This window comes from Acartia tonsa, chromosome 11 (assembly GCF_053477335.1).
Source record: "Acartia tonsa isolate MP-2025a chromosome 11, ASM5347733v1, whole genome shotgun sequence".
NCBI lineage: Eukaryota > Metazoa > Arthropoda > Copepoda > Calanoida > Acartiidae > Acartia > Acartia tonsa.
This window is the reverse complement of record NC_137270.1, coordinates 10,619,863-10,629,861: the sequence shown is the minus strand read 5'-3', so window position 1 is coordinate 10,629,861 and position 9,999 is coordinate 10,619,863. Positions and strand designations below refer to the sequence as shown.

Sequence of the window (9,999 nt, the reverse complement as noted above, 5' to 3'; positions counted from 1 at the left end):
AATAGGTAAAAAATTAAACTAGGTACTTAATTTCAGTGAACTTGAGTGGTTATTTTAAGATATTTTGCCTAACAATTCCGATGGTCTTTGATACTTAATTGATGTAATCACATATGGGTGTCTTTTCTTATATCCAATAATATAGTTATAGTTGTTTTATATGGATGTTAATAATAGGAACTTTGATCCTGGAACCAGCATACCTCAACCTCTAGTTGATAATCAAGTGAAGAAACACATTGAGGAAATATCTCTGAGCTCTGACTCTGAGACTGAAGATGAAAAAGAGGTATGATTGTGACTATTACACTGCACAATAAGGCAAAGGCAGGATTAAACTGAGGTTTCATGGGTCGCTGCCGGCTAAGAATTTGATTTTTTTTGTTCACTAGACATTTTATAATCGTCAGTTCTAGTTTTGTGTTTTTATTCTTATTTCTGAAAATTTGCCAATGGTTTTATGGAACCCAAAAACTTATTTAACTAAAATGGCCTGTAAATAATTTAGTTCTTTTTTATTTATTAGTCCCATAGTGTACTAATTTTTAGCATTGTTTTTTAATCCTATTAATTTCTGTTAGAGGTGGGTAAATAATTAGAATCCTAGAATTCATTTTAATAACTTCTAGGACTAAAGGCTATTGGATATGTAATATATCCTGCTGTTTTCTGGACCCTACTTGGTCAATAATGCCACTAATTTATTGTACCTCCTGAATATTATGATGATACTTTCAGGTAAAGCTTCCAGATATCTCCCATTTGGAATTTGTAAAACCTGGTAGAGTTCCTACACAACGACAGGACGATGATGAAATACAAATTATTGCAGGTAATAATTGTTGCTGCGCTTTTACCTACTTGTTTACGAATCAAGGATGACTGAACAAATTCACATAAAGCACAGCTAGGGGCGTAAGGAAGAACTGTTTAGTTATTAGTAATTTTTATATACATAAATAGTGGTGATTTATGGATATTTTTTCTGGTATCGGATAAAAGGCAGGGAGGAAGGGAGGGGACAATGGGCAATTAATTCAATTTTATAGTTGTGACACTTTAAGGTTGAAAAACCAGATAATTCCAGATAAAACGAGTATTTCTGATAGTGCAACTTTTATTGGAAATTTATTCATTTTTTAATTAATTTTAATTCAAAATGCACCATCCCCCAAATTCTACTTTACTAATAGCCTCTGATTATCAAGATAAAGAACTTGGTAGCAATTCATTTACTAAAGAATATTAGTTTTAGAATTTAGCGTAGAAAAATAGCATAAAACCATCTTAAGATTTTAATGATAAAAACAGTCTAAAAGGATTTCAGGACCTTTATGCATCTTCCCTAAAATGTAGAACTTAATCGGATCGATAACCAAATTCTTAAGCTATAAATAAACAAAACTTACTACTTTTTATTGGATATTAGCGCAGCTTACTAATGTGTATGAGCAATTGAGCATGTTATAAATGGACGTACGGATTTTCTAGTAACAATTGAGTTTTTATGGTTTCTAAATCGTAATAAATAATAAACAAGAATCAGTTAAAACAATTGTATTAAAAATTATTAAAATAACAACAAAATCTACTTAAATAATACATATATGTATATATCATATCACAATAGAATTGTTAGGTAAATATAAAACAATTGAATCAAAAATGATTTATGGGTATAGTCCCATTCGTGGCAACACCCCTTAAGGGGCGATTCGTCGTATTTTCAAAATTGCTTGGGGCTGGAAATAGGAGAAAAGCTACTGTAAAAATACAAAGAAACTCCCCTTAAGGGGTGTTGTCACGAAAGGGGCTACCCTGATTTAATTACAACAAAATAATAAATAAAAATAAAATCAATTAGATTAACTTTTTAAAATCTAAAAAAATTGTTAGTTTAAGACGTACCTACACAGTTACACACACTAGGTATAAACAAAATAACTTGATTAAAAATGTTTATGAATAAAAAAGGTTGCAGAATATACAGGGCGACCACTGCATACTATATATACTATTTATACTATATAGGATGAATTTGGATACTATATCATACTATATGACAAAAATTTACTATATATACTATATAATATTACCTTTATTTGACCAAAATTTACTATATATACTATATGATATTAAATTTAAATAACAAAAAAACGAATATTGTCAGTTTGAGACAACGCCTCTGAAGGAGTATTTTGTCTTATTTTCACAGTAGGTTTTCTCCTATTTCTAGCCCCTGCAGGGGGCTTTATCTCTGAGGGGCAATCATTAACCTTTCACTTTCCTAACCTAACCTAAAATAACCTATCAAAAGATACTGTGATTTGACAAAAATGCATAAAGCTCTACAGTAATTGAGAAAATCCTGAAAATATATTATTGTTTGTGATTAAGTTTTAAATATCAGTTATTTTTCATAGAATTAACTTAACTGGGGAGGGAAAAGTTTTGCCACTTTAGCTTACTACATGATTATTAAGCTAGGTATTAATTTGAGACTATAGCTTAGTAGGGATAAAAGTTTACTTTTGTTCACTTTTATTTATTCATTTTTTGGATAGGTTTCCAGGTTTAGGTGCTGCAGGCTGGAAGGTGGTTTCTGGACAGGTAAAAAGTTTAAAATTTTTGTTTGAAGATTTAGAGATCAACTTATATTAAACAAAATATGCATCTTTTAGGATGATATTAACATCTGAAGAAAAAATGAAAATTAGCCTCCAGAGTCAAGTCCTGCAGGCCTCCAGGTTCACTCTTGACAGGTAAAAAATAAAAATTTTTATTTAATGTTAAAGGTCAACTTTTAAAACAGAATATGTATTTTTTGATCTTATTAACATATCTGAAGAAAATATATAAATCGGCCTCCAAGTTCAGGTCTTGCAGGCCTCCAGGTTCACTCTGGACAGGTAAACAATCAAATTTCTTATATGAAGAGTTAGAGGTCAATTTATATAACAGAATATGCATTTATTTGGATAATATTAACATATTATTATACATTAAAATAATATTTTACCTGTCCAGAGTCCATCTGGAGGCCTGCAGCACCTTAACCTAGCCTGGAGGTCGATTGTCATTTTTTCTTTAAAACACATAAATATTATCTAAAAAAGATGCTTCTGTTGTTTAATAAACTAACCTTTAACTCCTTAAATTTAAAATTTTGATGTTGTACCTGTCCTGAGTCCACCTGGAGGCCTGAAGCACCTAAACCAGGAGGATAATTTATTTTTTCCTTAAAATATATAAATAACATCCAAATATAAGCTCATTTTGTTTAAAAAATATTCCATTAACTGTTCAAATCAGAAGTTTGATTTTACCTTCCCAGAGTCCACCTGAGGGTCTCCAGCACCTGAACCTGGAGGCTAAATGTCATTTTTTTCCTTCAAATATGTAAAAAAATACCCAAAAAGATGCATACTTTGTTTTATACGTTGACCTCTAACTCTTCAAACAAGAAATTTTAATTTTACCTGTCCAGAGTGGACCTGGAGGCCTGCAGAACCAGATCTTGGAGGTCGATTTTAATTTTTTCTTCAGTTATGTTAATAACATCCAAAAAGATGCATTTTCTGTTTTATAAGTTGACCTCCTAACTATTCTAATAAAAAATTTGAATTTTCCACCTGTCCAGAGTGAACCTGGAGGCCTGCAGGACCAAAAATTGGAGTCGGATTTTAATTTTTTTCTTCAGATATGTTAGTAACATAAAGATACATATTTTGTTTAATAAGTTGATCTCTAACTCTTCAAAAAGAAATTTAATTTTTTTTACTTGTCCAGAAACCACCTTCCAGCTAGCCTGCAGCACCTGAACCTGGAGACCTATCAAAAAAATGATTAAATATACGTGAAGTTCTACCCAAAAGTAAACTTTTATCCCAAATGACCTATAGACTCACATTAATACCTAGCCTAATAATGAAAGAGTAAGCGAAAGTGGCAAAACTCCCCCCCCCCTCCCCCCTTATATGTGAAATTACTTTGATAACAGCTTTGCCTTGAGTTTTTTATTGATGGTTTATATATTATGTATTACTAAATGAAACAAAGTCCGATACTATATCATACTATATGAGTAAGAAAAAATATACTATATATACTATATGGATTAAAAAAATATACTATAAAAATACTATATTTTTTTGGTTTTTGAGTGGTCGCCCTGAATATAATGTCTCAAGGATATTTTTAGTTTTGTATTTAGATTTATGGTTCTAATTCTTAATTATATTTGGTCTAGTTACAAAAAAATTACTTTTTATTGATAAAGTATTAATAAAACATATTTTGGAAAGTATCAGATAAAACAAATTGATAAAAGTAAAATAAACTTCTAAATGACCCCCTTTTAAATAAAATTAAACAAGGATGACAACATCCATAAAAGCGAAGCTCTGAAATGGAAGGACAAACGAATATTAACACTTGTAGATTGTCAGAACTGAATTAGCAGAATATTAATGCTTCAGTACAAAATATTGTAAGTAAATTTGTTGCAAAACTGCATAAATAGATAATACTGTTTAAGGACATACTTAAATTTTTAGGACTTGTTTATAGAGATGCTTTGCTTATAACATTGTATAATAGGAATCAGTTTTCAAAAAATCTGAAGAATCGGATAATTTGTTATCAAAAAAGTTAAAAATCGACATGTTTCAAATGGATGTACGGACATTCTGGTATTGATTGTAGGGTTGCTACGCTTTCTAAATTGTACCTAACTATTACAGGAATCATCATGCAAAGTTTGGAATCGATAGGACAATTCTAACCTGTTTAAATTAACGAAAAGAGCTAACTCTCTGTGACTGAGGAACGGACGGACCGACCGTAATCATAGAAAAGCTTCGCTTTAAAAAAAATAAAATTATGTAAATGTCAAACTACGGACCACCCCTACACGCTGCAGATACCCTCTGTGATGTAACTTAAATTCTTTCTTGCACGTTCGCACCATATCAATAAAAGATAATCTTCTTCCAGGAAAGCTAATTTTCTCTTTGTTAGTCATCTGAAATAAATATTTTTTTTAGGGTAAGGCGGGGGAAGTTTCGGTAAGGGGCTATTTTCGGTAATTTCGACCTACATTCATTAAATGACCCTTTTCTCCATGTTTCTTTCAAATGACAGAAAAAAACATAAAAGCAAATTTGTTTCTTATTAAAGTGATCGCGAAGCAATTTTTTCAAATTGCATTTTTATTTACCTTTTCTTATTTTTTAAGTAATTTTCATAGTATAATGCCTTAAAAATTCCACTAAGTTAGAAATAGATTAATTAAGGATGCGGAGATCCATTTCTCACAAAAATAACACAACAATCTGTGCACTTATAAGACTAAGGAAAAATCACCCTTTTCTTTGCTTACACATAAAAAAAATGAAATTTATACTACAAAAATTTTGTTGTACTACATTTCTTTTGAAATAAATTTTCAAACTTGATTTACAATAAAATATAAAACCTGCGTTAATTTTGTAAAATCAGTTACCAAATATTGATATATCTATGCAGGTACACTTACATATGAAAAATTGTTGAAATCTTCAGAAATTACATCATTTAAGAATAAAATTGGGCAAAAAGAGTAAATAGATATTATTTGTTATAAATATCCAGCAAAAAATTAAGCAGTCTTGCTAAAGTATTTCCATAAACATAGGCATTTTTGTTTTTCTCTAAATGATCGCAAAAGAGCCATATTTCTATAGATACCTGCCTCTTTTTAAACCCTAGATATCCAAATTTAGTTTTTTTATTTAAATTTTCTAAAAGCCTTAAATTCGTATTCCTATAATCATCATACATATTTTTTGACTAAACATTCATTTTAAATGAAAAATTTATATAAAATAAACTATCAGGGCCCATTATTGTAAGGAAATATGTCTGTTTTCAAAAACCGAGTTGGGGATTTGAAATGAAAAGGTCATCAATCAAATAAAATCTGGATAATATATAAGTTGATTTTAATTAATTTTTATCCAGTAATATGACTGTTTCATTCACACAGAGTTGGGTCTTTAAAACAAAAAGGTTGTTAATCATTGAAAATCTTAATAACATAGATCATGCTTTTCAAGGACGTCCAAGCATTTTTATTGGGGGGGGGGGGGGGGGGGGGAATTGAAAATTACAATTTCTGGGATGCCTACAGCACCACCAAGTTCATTTTGGAGGAAGAAATCTTTATATCATAGAGTTAGTGACGTCTAAGCTTTTTTATTTTAAGGGGGTTAAAAATTAAAAATTTTGGGGATGCCTACCCCTTTATCCTCCACCCCCTAGGACGTCCCTGGTGATATTATGTAAAATCTCGACAAATTGGTTAAACAAGTTTATTAATTTATTGATTTATAATCATACAGATTTTGTTTATAAACCCAACTTATATTAGCCGTTTGTGTTTCCCTCTTTCTTTCTTCGTCCCCTCTCTTACCTGTCATTGTACAAATGGTACCAACGGATTTTGTCAAGTTGAAATATAGAAACCAAACATTATTGAATATTGTAAAAGTTGCAGTCCCTTCAGTGTATTTTAAGTTGTAAGTTTGGACCAATATAGGACAATTTCAATAACTATAATAAGTAAATAATTGTATTCCCATAACTGAAAAGACATGTTATTTTATTTCCATTTTTGTATATATTAATTACTGACTGGCTTGATTTAATATCTCTTCTGATTGTACATCCATAAATAACAGATTTATATATAAATTTATTAAAAGAATAGAATTTGTGTGCTCTTTATCCTATTTCATGTTTTGAAGAATAAACTTTAATACAGTCAAGTTCTGTGGGGTCCGTACTCTGTATGTGTGTATGTGTGTGTGTGTTTAATTCAACCTGACTGTACTTAAAAAATGCTCCAACCTGTTTTCTCAGCTAATATACTTATAATAAAGTAACAGGATGTTTGTCTGTGTGTTTTTGTGTTTGTGTGTCTGTATATTTGTACCAAAGGATCTCGCTAACTGCTGAACCGATCAGGTTCTCCTTAACATGGTAGATTCTCATAGGTCCTGGGAAGATTTATAACTATTTTGGGGGAGGGTACCACCACCTTCCTAAGAGAAATCACAAGAAATCAAAAAAAAAATATGGTTCTTGATTTAACAAAGAGCATTCAATGAAACATAAATGTCAAATGCGACATAGACATATTTCAAATATAAAAAAAAACATTTAAAGTGCCACTAGAGGCCTCTAGGGGCATAGCCACTAGTTAGAGATAAAAAGCTTGGACTTTATCTTAACAATTTTTAATACATGAATGTGTCTTTATACAAAATGAATAAAATTAAGTCATATCAATGATATCAAAATATATTCTTATTAATATATTGATTGCTAGATATAAAACAATGCTTTGCTTTTTAAAATGTATTTTAGAAAAGCATTTTCTGAGATAAGCATTTTTTGAGATAGGCGTTAAATAAGATGATACATTATTGATGGTCCCGAGAATAGCTTAATTTTATAGTTTCAATTATAATATTATCAATTGCCTGTATGTATCCTGTTCAATGGTTAAATTACATTTTATCATACATATACAAAGCAATTAAATGATTTCAAATGATTTTTAACGTCACATATCTAAAGCCATGTAGATATGTAGATATTTATATAAATTTTTAAATAAAGGAAAAAATGAATATCCTGGTACCATTATCTTTACCATATATGGCTTTATTTCTGTGACCATCGGAAGAAAATTTTTAATCTATCCGTAGATAGCAATTTCAACATTTTTTAGTTAGTTAAATAGGGTACGTAACAAAAGCTTTTATTTTACTATAAATTTGCAAGTAAACTTCAACTAAAAGATTGTTATTTGTCGATTTTGATAGGTTTTTAGATATGTATAATTAAACACAAACTACAACGATGTTTTCAAGGGAATAAATTCGTTTTTTTAAAGTTTGATTTATTTTTAAATGGGAAGTATTTAAGACTTAATTCTCAAAATAGTACTCTTAAAAAACATTAATAAGTGACATATATCAGCTTTTTTCCAGCTTCGTGAACACTTTAAATTGCCTACAAAAAAGTATAAAATGGATTTTTTTGTGAGATGAATATTAAGGGTACTTATTGGGTCTCAAAGTCGGACGAAAAGTTATTTTTTTCCAAAAATTTTTTAGTAGGTGTGTAAAGATCGACGTACACAAAAATTGGTAAGACCTAGAGCTGATCCGTAAAAACCTTTTGAACTAAGAATTGCTAATTTTTATTCAGAAATGTGTGTGTATATTAAGACGCTTGTTTGTGTATGTATTTCTTTCTAATATTGCCATACACTGAGCTATAATCAACAGCAGAAAATATATTCTATTAGCGTAGCTACTTTATAACTCATTTATTTTAAATTTGATTAATGAAAGATATCTAAAAGCAATTTAATTATTAATTTTTAAAAAAATAAATACAATAATTTCTATAATCATAACTGCAAACAAATATTCCATAATTATTTTTTCATTATGATTTTAAAACAATTAAAGTAAAAATTTTCTGTCTGTTTGTTTATTGTTTACATTTTTATTATTGCGCTAGTTAGCATAAGAATGCCCCGTCATGTTGCATGATTTCTCGTGACGTCATTCATATTTTAGTCCCCAAAGTCAGTCAGAAACTGCTAAATTCATGCACATTCCCTTTAAGCCAGTCCCCAAAGTCTGAGACTCCTAAAATATGAATATTCGATCCATTGTCCCCTCCCTTCCTCCCTGGATAAAAGGTCCAAGTTTTATTTCTGGTTGGGGAAAAGGGGTAGGTAAAAAGTTTCTAATATACTATCGTTTTTTTTGGTTCAATATTGGAGTGTTCTCATAGCGCGCAAAGCACGTATAATTTTTTGTTACTCTTCTATAGGTTTTTTTGCTATTTATATTTTTGGAAAATATTGTGTTTTTGTTTAGATGTACTGCCACCACCTGTTCCTTTCAGAGTAATCAGGGATAATGAAACATAGCCCACTAACACTTGTAATAACTATTTTATCACATTGTATAATAGACAAAATCCTGGGCCAACAAAACTGGTATTTTTGAATTTTTATTAATTATTAAAAGAAACTTGATATCAGGGATATAAATGATCATAGCCGGGAAATAAATGAAAATTAAAAACCAAAATTAAACCACATTTTTGCATAAAAAAATGAGTTTTTTGTTTAAATGAGAATGATATTCCTGTCCAGTTTTTTGTTTAGGAATGAATATTTCTTACCCGATGGAATAAATGATGGACCGATAGGTCATCATTTATTCACGAGGGTAAGAAATATTCATTCCTAAACAAAAAACTGGACAGGAATACCCCATACCTACCCATTATTGTGTTCACATTTTATTGTAAATGTATAAATATGTATTGATTCTTCTAATTGAAGATATGTATATAACGTTTATTTGACTACTTTTGTCTGAGAATGGCTGCCTTCCATCTTTTATCTTTTGTGATTATTTTTTTTTGAACATAAATGATTTATTTTAAGCCTAGGCGTTATTTTGGCGTTGCTACAAAAGACCAACGCCTACTAAAGACCAACTAGTCGGTTCTACAAAAGACCAACGCCTACAAAAGACCAACGACTACAAAAGACCAACGACTACAAAAAATCGTAATGCTAGAAGGTCATGGCCGCAGAGCTCGGCCCCCTGGCCTGCCTAGCCGCGAGCACTCGGCCCCCTGGCCTATAACCTAACCTAACCGAACCTATATGCAATAATGTATGAATGTTTAATGTACATTGACTTAATTATAGTTTAGAATTTCGTGGATTTACAAAAAGTGGTTGGTAGATTTTTTTTCTTCAAATTTTTTAAATTTTTTTTTACAATATTTAGGTAAGGTTAGGTTAGGTTATAGGCAAGGGGGGCGAGCGCCCGCGGCTAGGCAGGCCAGGGGGCCGAGCGCTGCGGCCATGGATTGATAATGTATTACTTTATTAATAAATTTTATGTTTACATAACAATA

General features: G+C 30.3%; 1 long non-coding RNA gene across 1 annotated transcript; it reads left to right on the top strand.

The window, feature by feature from the left end:
• The first annotated feature begins 160 nt into the window (after window positions 1–160).
• Window positions 161–9,271, top strand: LOC145331111 (uncharacterized). Its single transcript, XR_013883686.1, has 3 exons — window positions 161–289; window positions 739–832; window positions 8,940–9,271. It is a non-coding gene; the product is annotated as an uncharacterized LOC145331111 (long non-coding RNA).
• Window positions 9,272–9,999: the final 728 nt, after the last annotated feature.